General features: G+C 38.4%; 1 protein-coding gene across 9 annotated transcripts in view; it reads right to left on the bottom strand.

Annotated features, from left to right (window-relative positions):
* ATE1 (arginyltransferase 1) overlaps nt 1–12,742 on the bottom strand; it is a 171,364-nt gene that overhangs the window by 93,772 nt on the left and 64,850 nt on the right. The gene's annotated exons all lie outside the window — the stretch shown is intronic.

The raw sequence follows: 12,742 nt of genomic DNA on the forward strand, positions 1-12,742 counted from the left end.
TACTCTGTAGAAATGACATCGATATTAATGGACCAATTCAGACTTCCAGCTAAATGGTTCCCAAAATGGGTGTATATTTACTCTGATAAGGTACACCTGTCTCCTGACCCACCTGCCTCCATGTGCTTCAGTTATGTTTAAAACAGACAACTGTTAAGACTCAAAGGAACAGGCAAAGGGGGAGTCATACTCCAGGCACCAGGGACAGCACTGGAGGGACTTACTCATGGGTTCAAAGACTGGAAGAGTGAAAGTCTTCAGGGGCTGTAAGAGAGCAGGACCTGTATTCTCCTCCCTGCTAAAGCATCCAAAAGTAACTCTCCAAAATCACACACCTGTTCACATAAAAATCCACGATTTGCCAACTGATGTCCTAAATTTTTTTTAAACAAGAGTTTATGGAGAATCCCAAAGGTAATCATTTTAAGCACCTGATTAAAAGTGCATTGCTTGAAAATAACTTATTCCTGCAACTATTTTGCCTTTTGTTAAGTTTCATGAAACACTACAAATAAACTTCAGATTCATTTTAAGAACAGAAACTCACGAAGACATTCAGATGGCCAAAAAGCACATGAAAAGATGTTCAACGTCGCTAATTATTACAGAAATGTAAATCAAAACTACAATGAGGTACCACCTCACACCAGTCAGAATGGCCATCATCAAAAAATCTATAAACAATAAATGCTGGAGAGGATGTGGAGAAAAGGGAACCCTCCTACACTGTTGGTGGGAATGTAAATTGGTACAGCCACTATGGAGAACAGTATGGAGGTTCCTTAAAAACTAAAAATAGAATTAACCATAAGACCCAGCAATCCCACTCCTGGGCATATACCCAAAGAAAACCATAATTTGAAAAGATACAAGCAACCCAATGTTCACTGCAGCAGTATTTACAATAGCCAGGACGTGGAAGCAACCTAAATGTCCATCAACAGAGAAATGGATAAAAAGGATGTGGTACATATATATACAATGGAATATTACTCAGCCATAAAAAAAGAATGAAATAATTTCATTTTCAGCAACATGGATGGACGAGAAATTGTCATACTGAGTGAATAAGTCAGACAGAGAAAAACAAATACCATATGATAGCGCTTATATGCGGAATCTAAAAAAATGGTACAAATGAACTTACTTACAAAATAAAGTCACAGACGTAGAAAAACTTATGGTTACTGGGGGAAGGGGGGGATAAACTGGGAGACTGGGATTGACATATACACCATACTGTTGATATATATCAAATAGATAACTAGTAAGGACCTACTGTATAGCACAGGGAACTCTACTCAATACTCTCTAATGACCTATATGGGTAAAGAATCTAAAAAAGAGTGGGGACTTCCCTGGTGGTGCAGTGGCTAAGAATCTGCCTGCCAATGCAGGGGACACAGGTTCAAGCCCTGGGCCGGGAAGATCCCACATGCCGCGGAGCAACAAAGCCCGTGCGCCACAACTACTGAGCTCATGTGCCACAACTACTGAAGCCCGTGCACCTAGAGCCCGTGCTCCACATCAAGAGAAGCCACAGCAATAAGAAGCATGCGCACCGCAACGAAGAGTAGCCCCCGCTCACCACAACTAGAGAAAGCTCGCGTGCAGCAACGAAGACCCAACACAGCCATAAATAAATAATAAACTAATTAATTAAAAAAATAAAAATCAAATAAGAGAGTGGATATATGTACATGTATAACTGATTCGCTTCGCTGCACAGTAGAAATTAACACATTTAAAATCAACTATACTCAACTATACTCCAATAAAAATTAAAAAAAAAAAAAGAAACTCAAAGGTGTGCTAAACCAGTATGGCATCAAAATTTACATGATTTCTTTAAAAAACAAAAAAAACAAAAGACCCAAAAACTAAATTTGAAAATGTGAAACAATATAGTCTACAAGAAATTAAAAATAATAATAAATTTAATTTGGAAAATGCAAATAGCAATACTCATGGTTAATATATCACATAGCTTTGCACAAGTGATTTAAAAACTGAATGCAACCAATTCCTAATTTTCTGGCAGACAATCAGTACACTAAAGATGGCTACCAAAGCTAACACAATTCCGGGTTCACAGCTATATTGTAGAGTAGATATAATAACAGTCTACCTGGAAAAAGACTCCAACCTTGTTTCCAGTTAATACCCAAAGTATGTGAAATTAAGGGCCAATTCTGAGAAAATATATGGTGGTTGGACATGTAGTTCCCACTTAGGAACATTCCATTAGAACAAAAGATCTGCTATTAAATGAGTCTTGTTCCCCTGGCAAAAGCCCACCTCCTGAAAAAGACAACTATAGCCTTGAACTAGTTAGGAACGTTACCTAACGTTTAGCTGCCAATATTCATTGTAATCTCCATCGGCAAGGAATATTTTGCATTTTGAGGTTATTTTTTTCTTCACTGATTCTGACAGTTAACACAAACTGCAAGTACTCTGATTTGATATTACACTAGATATCAATGTTTTACAGCCCATTTTATATTATAGGAGCCAAATTTACTGATCACAACCTTCAAAACACACAATTACCTTAGTTACATATATTTATAAATTAGATAATGCTAACTCTGTAATAAGACTGCACCAAAAATTTTAGCCTATACAGGCTTATTCTAATGTCGTTATTTCCTATCATCACCTATATTTCAATCCAAAGGCAATTAAGTTTAAATGATCCTTAAAAAAGAAAAAAAAAAGTACATGTAAAAGTAACAATATTTTGTTATTCTACTTTAAGCAACATTTTCTCTGCTCACAAAGGAAATATATAAAAGTTAATTTCACTAAGCGACATAAATGACAAAACATTCACAGCCTGCAGGTTAGGAAGAGTTCACTCACTCTTCCTGTTCACACAATTCTCTCAGGTTGCGGCACAGTGCTTTACACTAGTTAAACATCTAAAGGCCTCGGTTTCATCAGAATCCCTGAGTTGGTGAAGATTATCCAGTCATTAGAGAGGAGGTGTAAAAGGGATCTGTAAGAAAGTTGTGATGTTTGTATTTACGCACTTTCTCAGTCTGCTATAATGCTTATCTGTAACAGGTACTTCTCAATTTCCTACCTCAAGTTTTCTCTACGAAACAAGTTATCACTTTATTAAAAATATAATTAACATGTACGAGTGAGACCATATTAAGGACAAAAATAAGAGAAATAATATTTGGGTATGCAAGTTAACAGGATAAGACTTGTTTTTATAGAAAGAAGTGAGTAAAACCATTCTAAGTAAAATGTCAACTTGCTTCAGAACTACAGCAAGCTGTAGGCTGGGGGAAGCTTATTTTATTTGCCTGGTTTAAAATACCCGAGTCAGAAAAGAAGCTATAAAACATGTTAGAATGTTGGCTAAGTTCACTCAGTTTTAAGGGACGTCTTCATCTGAGATACTCTTACTCACTTTACAAGTGAAAAAGTGAGGGTCAAGGTGAGTAAGGGACTTGCCCAAGGTCACACAGCCAGTTTAGGAGAATGCTAAGAAGGATCTGGAATTCTCAACTTTCAGTTCAGTGTTTTTCTCAGTGGACATTGCGTCTGTGGCACACCATGCTAAAACACAACCAAAATATATTAACATGCCCTGTTCAACCTAATGAATGGAGATACTTCAGCAATTTACTAAACCAAAGTACGAATCAAGAAATGTATGTCTCAATGACAGAATTCTTAGGAACTAAAATGCTTCAAAGAAAGCAAAAAAGTTTACCCTAACATTTACAACTTAAAACTAAGAACACTGTAATGACAAAAATTTGAACTTTAAGCATAGGTAGCTGAGAAAAGATTTACAGCGAATGTTTTTAATAAATGTGACAGAAATAAAAAAGGAATTTATTTCTGCATTTTTACTACAGAATAGATAAAAAGTAAGATGTTCATCCGTTGTTTACTTTGACATTTCCTTATATTTTATTTATATTTTCAATCCTAATCATCCAACAAAAAGACTTCTATGAGGCGCCATCTAAACGCTCAAAAGGAAAAGCAGCAGAATCCCAAACTTCTCAATTCTACCTATCAGCCAATATTTATTGGGCACTACAACAAACACCTTAGAAACAAGAGTGACTAACCTAATGTGAGCCCTTCCTTACTGTCGGTTCAATTTGAGCATCCTGCTTTTCCAATCTTTCTGACAGAGGAGAAAAACATCCCACGGTGACAACCCAAACTGATATTTTTATTTAGAACTCAATGACTACCAACATCAAACAAGACTGACATCCCCATGGAAACTAATCCATGCCAGGATTTACCATTCAAACATTTTCCGAAGCATTCATGCACATCTAGTGGGTAATGAAAATCGTCAAGGCAGATGACCTTAACTGTGAACACAGCTCAAAGATCCTCAGAGTAAGGAGGAATACCACTACTCGCTAAAGGAAGGCTGACCTGGCAAAAAGGTATCTTGAATGGACTTAAATGCCTAAACTAATCCAAGTCCCGTGCAGAAAAATCTTCAACATGGAAATTTATGGCATTTTTCTATTTAATGTTTGGTTCTCTATTCTAGTGTGCTTTCTTTTATTCTCTGAATCTTGAGTTTTTACCACGTGAGATCAGTTTCCAGGAGAAGACTTCCAGCTGATATAATTTCACTACAAAATACAAGGTTTCAGCTTACACTGGCTCAACTATCATGTGATATCCAGAAACTAATTGAGAATAAGTTCATTTATGAACTCAACCAGCGTTTGCTGAAGGCCACCGTAAGTCCAGGGAATACTATTCTGACGATCACGTGAAAGCTGTCCAAGCATTACTGAAATGAACTGAGGGAAGGAATGATGTCTTCAGTTCAACCGGTTCTTTGTCAGCAGGCTCACCCCAGCCAGAACTGCCCAAGAGGCCTCAGACTCAGCTGAAAGGGACAGCAATCAAATGACAGTCCCAGTGACTTGGGGGATTTGGCTCCGGAATTCTAACTGGTGCCTCAGCCAACACTACCTTGCCTATTCAACTTCTGATTCTACAGCACAGGGCTCAGCCTGAAAACTGCATGACTGTTTCTCAACCCACTAACTAGAAAAGCAGTGATCTTCACTCATGTTCCCACTTTTGCCCAGCGGATCAAGCCACTGCCCAGTTTTCCATTTCTGGTTAGTCAGTAACAAACAGCAGACTGACAACCACGCTCTGAGAAGATCCGGCCCCTCTTGAGTTACCTCTGTCTGCCCTGGCCCCAGCTCTTTCAGCACTGCGGGTCCTCCCAAGCATTATACCAGACAGCAGGTAAAAAAGCTTCCCACAACTCACCAGCTCAGCCCTCTTCCTAGCCTTATCTCCACAGCTCTCCAATTCAGGCCAGCTCAGTGTGCTCTTTATTTGGTAAAACTGTTTGAACTCCCTTCTCAAGGTTAGCAACTCAACGTTCCACCTACCTCACCCCTCCCACAGCTACCTCTGCAAGCTCCCTTCATTTCTACAGGACCCAGTTGAGGTAAGAGCCATTCCCTCTTCCAAATTCTGGTTACTGGAGATATCTTGATATCTACCAGAGCCATTCCAAACAATGATATTTTTCATATGCTGACAGACTGAAGAGATGTTAGGTTCCCACAGTCCTTTATTTTCCTTGACAGCAAAATGAATGAATGTTACCACTGGCTATAAAGCCAGATCCCCACCTGTGCTACCTGCAGTTTGCAATCAGTGCACAAACATACACATACACACAACCAAATATACACATATGATCCCAGTCTACCACAGAGTTCCAAGTAAGAGCAAAGTAGTTCCCGACTCCCCCCCCCCAAAAAAAAACTTGGAAAGTTGGTTTTGCAAGCTACCGATAAATATTAATGGCTAACTTTATTTAATATTGGGTATTAACTAGTTAATATTTAAATTAAAACATCTATTTCAACACACAACACTACCCTGGCAAATGCTAAAACTGTGTAAACACCTAGACCACAACTAGGGAAGATGCCAAGCTGAGTCAGACCTTTTCCACAACATTTTGAGAAATTAAAGGATGAAGAAATGATAAACGCTTTTTTTTTTAAACAGTTTTATTGAGGTGTACTTAACATATGATAAAATTCACCCATTTTAAGCACAGCATTCTGTGATTTTTAGCAAATTCACGGAATTGTGGAACCTCATAACCCAATTTGAGAACATTTCTACCACACACACACACCCCCCCCCAAAATTCTCAACAGTCCACTTGCAGTCGGTCCTCCGCTCGTACCTCTTATCCCAGGCAAGCACTGCTCTGCTTTCTGACTCTATAAAGTCCCCTTTTCGGGATAATTCATACAGCTGGAAAGACACAACATGCAGTCTGTTGTGCCTGGCTTCTTTCACCTCCAATAATGTTTTTAAGGTTCATCCATGTGTTGCACGTATTGTAGTTCGTTCCTTCTTATTGCTGAATGGTATTACATTGTATGAAAATACCACACTTTGCTAATCCATTTACCAGCTGACAGACACCTGAATTGTTTCCAGCTTTTGGCCATTAGGAATAATGCTGCCATGAGCATTCACATACAAGCCTTTGTCTGAACATTTTCATTTCACTTAGGTGTATACTCCTAAGGGTGAAATTGCTGGGTCATACAGTAACCCTAAGTTTAATATTTTGAGAAACTGCTAAACTGGGGGTATACCATTTTACTTCCCATCAGCAATGTAGGAGGGTTCCACTTCTCCACATCTCGCCAACACTTGGTATTATCTTTTGATTATAGCCATTCTAGTGAGTTTATGTTGGTATCTCATTGTGGTATTAATGTGCATTTCCCTAATGGATGGTGAGCATCTTTTCATGTGCTTATTAGCCATTTGTATGTCTTCACGGTGAAATATATAATCAGGTCTCTTATCTATTTTTAAATTAGGTTGTTTGTCCTATTATTGCTAAACTATAGCAGTTTTTTGTTACTGATTCTAATTTAATTCCACTCTGATCAGAGACTATTTCAATCCTTCTAAATTTATTAAGATTTGTATAATGGTACAGCATATGATCTGTCTTGGAGAATATTCCCTATGGACTTGAAAAAATACGTATTTTGTCGTTGGGTACAGCATTCAATAGATGTCAACTAAGTGGAACCGTATGATAGTTTTGTCCAAATCTTCTAAATTGCTTGTCGTTTTCTGCCTAGTTGTTCTATCGATTACTGAGAAAGCTGTTCTAAAGTCTCCAACTATAGCTGTGGATTTGACTGTTTCTCTTTTCAGTTCCATTAGTTTTTGCTTCATGTATCTTGAGGTTCTGTTATTAAGTGTACCACATTTGGGATTACTGTCCTCACTTGATGAACTGACTATTTTATCATTATGAAATGTCCATCTTTCCTCCTGGTGAGAGCTTTTGCCCTGAAGTCTATTTTGTTAGGTATGAATACGGCCACTCCATTTTTATTATGATTAGTATTTCCATGGTATAGTTTACTCTGGTCTTTTACTTTTAACCTACTCATGCTTTCATATTTAAGATGGATTTTGCTTTTTTTCTTTTACCTAGTCTGACAATTTCTGACTTTCAATTGGAGTGTTTAGACCTGTACTGTCCAATAGGATAGCCACTGGCCACATGTGGCTACATAAGTTAACTAAAATTTAAAAAATTTTAAATTCAGGTCCTAAAGAGCTCAGTGACTATGTATGACCATTGACTACATACATGTTTTCCACTGCACAGATATAAAACATTTCCATAGAGATTTCTGGTTTAGATCATTAATATTTAATGTAATAATTAATATGGCTGTGTTTAAGTGGACCATTTTGCTATTTGTTTTCTATTTGTCTCCCTTGTCCTTTGTTCACCTGTCCTTTTCCCCACCTTTTGTGAGACTCAAAACATGTTATCATTGCTACTATCATCGCTCTTGGATTATTAACTCTCTTTGTTCTTTTTTTGTTAAGGCTGCTCTAGGGCAGTAGTTTTTAATACGGAGCCATTTTACCCCCTAGGGATATTTGGCAAGTCTGGAGACATTTTGTTTCAACTCAGGGGGAAGGGTGCTACTGGCGTCTCTTGCGTAGAGGCCAGAGATGTTGCTAAGCATCACACAATGCACAAGACGGTGCCACGAAAAAGATTTATCCAACCCAAAATGTCAACAGTGCCAAGGTTGACACATCTCAAATTTATCACTGTCTTCCTTCAGATAATATCATCATCACTTCATGTAATATAAGACATTTTAAGCACGTTGTTGCCATTCACTAGTAGCTGTGATACTGAACTCAACTAAACTACCTCTCTAGGTTCAATTTTCTTCATAAGGAAATTGGAAATAACTACCGCACAGACATTCTACAAAAATCAAAATAATGTAAGCAAAGAGTTTAGGATAGTGCCCAATATACTACAGCTGCTAACTTCTCGAAAAATTATTATGCTAACTGCTAACAAAGAAGATTTTAATTGATCTGAAATGAAGGAATAGGACATCCTTAAAGAGAATCCTAAGTGACCCACATTCCCACATGGTTTAACTTTTCTTACAAATGCCTCTTCTGTAGTTCTCTACCTCCAAAATGATGCTGAGACTGCATGCTACTGGATTGGCTGGCAAAGTATGGCTTAGAAGAGAATTTGAAGAATCTTTCAGCCTCTGATACATAATCCCTTTTATTTACCTACATTTAATTGAAGACATCTGTAGGTGGTGCCACACGAAATGTAATTCAGGCTTAGAAATGTCAATAAAAACGTCTGTGAGGGAGAGATCCCGTGTAAACCTAGCAGGGGAATGCACATCAGCAGCTACAGAGCCACGCGAAATCAGGAATAGAATGGAAATGTGTTGCCGGACTTGACGAGGTGACAAAAGCTCTTTTCCCATAAAGCTTAATGAGCTCTGTTAGTCTTCAGCTTACAGAAATGTAAAAGGGTCAGCCCCACAGAGGGAAGGAACTGACTCTCCACACATGGCTCCATTCAAATGACAGCAGATCAAATTACTGATGTAATTACTATAACCTGACAATTCTGTCAGATTCATGTGGCAGTTAACTGTTTAGGACTTATAACAAAAGGACATGGTTCATTCATAGTAGTTTAGTTTTTGTAGGCAGAATGAAATTTAAAGTCTCCTTCATTTTCAGCTGCAAACCTCATGTATTTTACTGTCTCCACCTGAACTATTTTTCTTTTATTCAAAATTAGGTAAGCTATCAATATTTGGGTATTACCCATGTTTGCAATTTTCCTTCTCCAGCTGAAGCATAAGCTTAATGGCAAAATTAAACATTTAGAGAGTCTCAGCATTCTCCTGCCCTGGCTCTGTTTGGCTCTCAAGTTCTGCAGGGCAGCACAGCAACAGAACCCTGAGCTCAGTGCTGCTGGAAATTCAGGGGCAGCAGCCACTAACTATGCCATCAGGTGGCCCCTGTGAAATTCCAAGCTAGAAAATATCAACAGAATGCCCTCAAAGTATTTCCCAAACACTTCAACAAAAGAAAAGCACGTTGGTCATCTTTAATTTTGATTCTTTTGCCTCCTCCATGTCCATAAGCCCAGTAAGAAAAAAGATCAATTTAGCCAAGGTAAAAACATAACTCCAGATCATTAAATGGAAAAAGCAGACTAGACAGAAAATAACAGAAACTATCACTAAACTTTGATGATGATACTTTCCCTTCTACTTTTCGCCAAAGATTTAAGCTTCTACACAACGATTCCCAATATTTAACATGAATAATAAGATGTAATTTTAAAAGTATTTGTTTGGTACAACTCTAGGTATATGGTTGGTACCATTCCAAGCCCTATTTATACCTGAGAGGATCCAAAAATGAAAAAGACAAAGATCCTGATTTTAAGTAGCTACAGTCTAGCTGGGAAGAGAGACCTGACCATATTGAGACATAAATATTAGACCCTGTGTGCTCTCAGCTAGTCCTGCCAGATTATGGGGAAAAGCTTGCTACTCTCGGCCTTAGCTGTGCCTAGTTTACTTATTTATTCATTCAACAAATATTTATTCAGTGCCTCCTATACAGTACTTAACAATACATGGAAACACAAGGAAACAAGAAAAACACGGTCCTTTCTCATTGAGCTTACATTTGAGAAAAGTCTGTTAGTGAGGGCTACTTAAAAGCATCCTTGGGCTTCCCTGGTGGCGCAGTGGTTGAGAGTCCGCCTGCCGACGCAGGGGACATGGGTTCGTGCCCCGGTCCGGGAAGATCCCGCGTGCCACGGAGCGGCTGGGCCCGTGAGCCATGGCCGGAGCCTGTGCTCCACAACGGGAGAGGCCACAGCAGTGAGAGGCCCGCGTACCGCAAAAAAAAAAAAAAAAAAAAAAAAAAGCATCCTTGCCATTGTTTAGTAACATCTTCAAACTGCTACTTTGCCCCAGTGAAGTAGATATCGAGCTCCAGCTTCCTTATTTACTCCCTGTGCAGGTAAACTAATCCAGCCTTACTGCCTTCTGCTCAAAACCCCTATTCCTGGTCATTCCTCTGAGCTCTTGCTTAAATGCGAGTCCAGCCTTAATTAAGCATTATCAACGTTATCTCTTCATCTAAGCTCCTGCCAGTCCCTTTTTTTCCCCTAGACCCTGTTTCCACATCAATTAGAGAGTTCCCTGATGTACATCTCAGTCAAACACTGACTATAAGAGCCATCATCAAAAACCTACCAAGGTACCTCATTCTCCCTGTGTGACTCCTTCGTGGAAGAACAAGAGGTAAAATAATTTAGCATTTTGTAGTTAACGCTAACATTTGGTGTATCTCCTTCCTAACTAATTTCTGTATACTTAAATTGTTGTTGGTTTTTTTTTTACTTAAATTGTTTTTAAACTGAGATCTGCATGTATAATTCTGCATCCTGCTTCTGTCTCTTAGTACAAGCAGAAGTATTTTATACTGCTATTTTTCATCAATATATACGCATGAACATACATGCATGATCACTATTTTAATGGCTACTGGGTGTTCTATCACATGGCCAGCTGCACCATGATTTATATGACCTTTTCCTATGGTTGAACATTTAAATTATTTATAACTTTTTGCCATTATAAATAATGCTGTAACAAACATATTTAAGCAAGTTTTGTCCCAATCTTTATTTCTCTGGCAGTGATTCCTAGATAAGAATTACTCAACCACAAGGTATGCATTTCTATAAGATCTTTAATGTATATGACCAAACTGATTTCTATAAAGGATGAAGTTTAAAAATATCCCATCTCATCACATCTTCCCAAGCATTCACTTAAAAATAAAAAAGATATCTTGATAGTTAAAAAACTGTATATAACTGCTATTTTAAATTGCATTCCTTTGATTGCTTATAAGATTAAACTTTAAAAAACATATTACCATTTGTATGTCAGCTGATCAACTATCTGATAAAATCCAACCAAATATTATGCAAAAGAAAACACTACATTTAAAAACGGTTTCTAAGAGATTATATTAAGTATAATAATCTTTTTATTACACTTTCCCAAATTGCCTCTTAACTCCGTATGTCTTCATGAACCGAATCATGGATTTTTTTACAAAATCAGATCTAATTTTTCCATCCTTTCCTTTGTGATACTTCCCATTCTATACTTAGAAAGTGCTTTATCGATTAAAGAGTAGACTATATAGTTTACACTGTCTTCAAGTTTCTTACAGTACAGTTTTAATTTTTATTGTTTTTACACCAAACTATTTAAAATTCTGTGTGACAGGCATTGTACTCAGTGTTTACCACACATTATCTCATTTCGTTTTAATAACCCTGTAAGTTAAGTATTATTATTACCTCCACTTTTTAGATTAATTGAAAGATGAAATTACTTACTCATGGGTCACCCAAGGATCTCTCATTTCAAAACCCAGGATCTTTCCAGGCTTTGTTTCCCCTTTGGTCCTGGACATTTAGAAAATGTAACCAAGTCTGGATGGTACTACCCGCTCTGGTCTGCTCAGTTTCCCCTGGAAATCATTCAAACTGGCCACCACGAGGTCTCAAGGAGGCCACCAGGAGGCTGGGCCACACCACATAACAACAGTAGCTTCAATCAGCACAGAATGCAATGTTATGGAAGCAGAAAAGGGAACAACTGCCTCCATGTGGAGCGGTCAGAGAGGGCATCACAGAGGACACAGCATCTAGGCTCACCCTGAAGCGGGATATGATTTTAAGAGGTTGGGAGTGGGGAAGAGAACAGAGAGTGAAGTAAACAAATAAAGGCCAAGGAAGGACAAATGAAAGGCAGGGACAGAGTCTTATCATAGCCTGAGAGAAGAATACAAAATATTAGTAACATGTGAAGAGCGCTTTATAAACCGCTCCCCTGCCGACTGCTTCATTCGAGAGGTAGAAATTATTTGCATTTTACATATGAGAAAGCTGAGGCTCAGGGAAGCTGCAACTGCCCAGTGTCACATGGCTAGTAAGTGAGGACCTGACCTTAACCCCAGGTCTGGTACCAAGTCCAATGTCCCTCCACACACCCGGCTGCTTCCCCTTTCCGACTCCTTTCCCAAAGCCTCGTCCATCTTCTCCAAGTAATCAACTCCTTATCAACCACAGCTCACACTGATAACTGGTTCTCTGATTATCTAAGAGTTTTCTTTATCTCACAATTTATCGCTGGATTTTCAGTTCTAAATTGCGGAACCATTATGAGAATCAGATGAGAAAGCGAATCTGGCACCTAGAATCATGCCTGTGTTATGATGAGGCTCAGTACAAGGGAAGGCCTCTGCTCTTCCCTAATCAATTCATGGATTTTAGAAAGTT

The sequence above is a fragment of the Monodon monoceros genome, unplaced genomic scaffold, assembly GCF_005190385.1.
Source record: "Monodon monoceros isolate NGI ecotype Baffin Bay Population unplaced genomic scaffold, NGI_Narwhal_1 Super_Scaffold_4, whole genome shotgun sequence".
Taxonomy (NCBI): domain Eukaryota; kingdom Metazoa; phylum Chordata; class Mammalia; order Artiodactyla; family Monodontidae; genus Monodon; species Monodon monoceros.